We start from the raw sequence: 693 nt of genomic DNA, 5'->3' as shown, positions 1-693 counted from the left end.
ATTCGCACTTATTGCATTCTGCATCGGTTTCATCCTCTTTCAATTCAAGAAAGGGTAAAATCATTTTATGTATATTTTTACCTATTTCACAATCAAGATACAGTTGAGTGATGTTGAAATACAAACATTTTGTAATTAAACAAAAAATGTTTCTTTGTTTCAAAAGTGCTAAATTGTCTTTCTTAAGGTAAATGACATCATCTTTTGACCTAGTTAGCTCTAACTCCAACTTCTCTATCCACATCCTTCTCTCTTCACTTTTATTCGTTACCCTACTGATTTGATAACTTAGGTTAGAATTACTTAGACATGTTCTCTTTAAACTATTGCTAAAATTAGTGTAAGTATAATTTAAATCATCTAATTCAGATTCGTAACAAGTAACAGGATTATTGAGAGATTGTAGTATAGAGTGTACCTTTTTGATGAACTTCTTGCATTCACTCACCTTTTTAGAAATAGGTATCACATCAAAACAGTTTTTCAGAGGTTTGGCCGCCATGAATAGTGTTCCCCTTTGTTCCAAGACATCTCTCTAAACCATCAGACACCTTCCTTCGTACTCTGATGCTTCCGACTTTGCCACAAAACATCCATCACGTGTGGGCTTTCGAACCTCATCATCTTCGGAATCAGTGGACCAAACTTCAACACGTCCAAATTCATCATCATCTTCCTGCACAATCAAAGCAG

This window comes from Lactuca saligna, chromosome 6 (assembly GCF_052625555.1).
Source record: "Lactuca saligna cultivar CGN05327 chromosome 6, ASM5262555v1, whole genome shotgun sequence".
NCBI lineage: Eukaryota > Viridiplantae > Streptophyta > Magnoliopsida > Asterales > Asteraceae > Lactuca > Lactuca saligna.
This window is presented reverse-complemented; position numbering follows the sequence as displayed.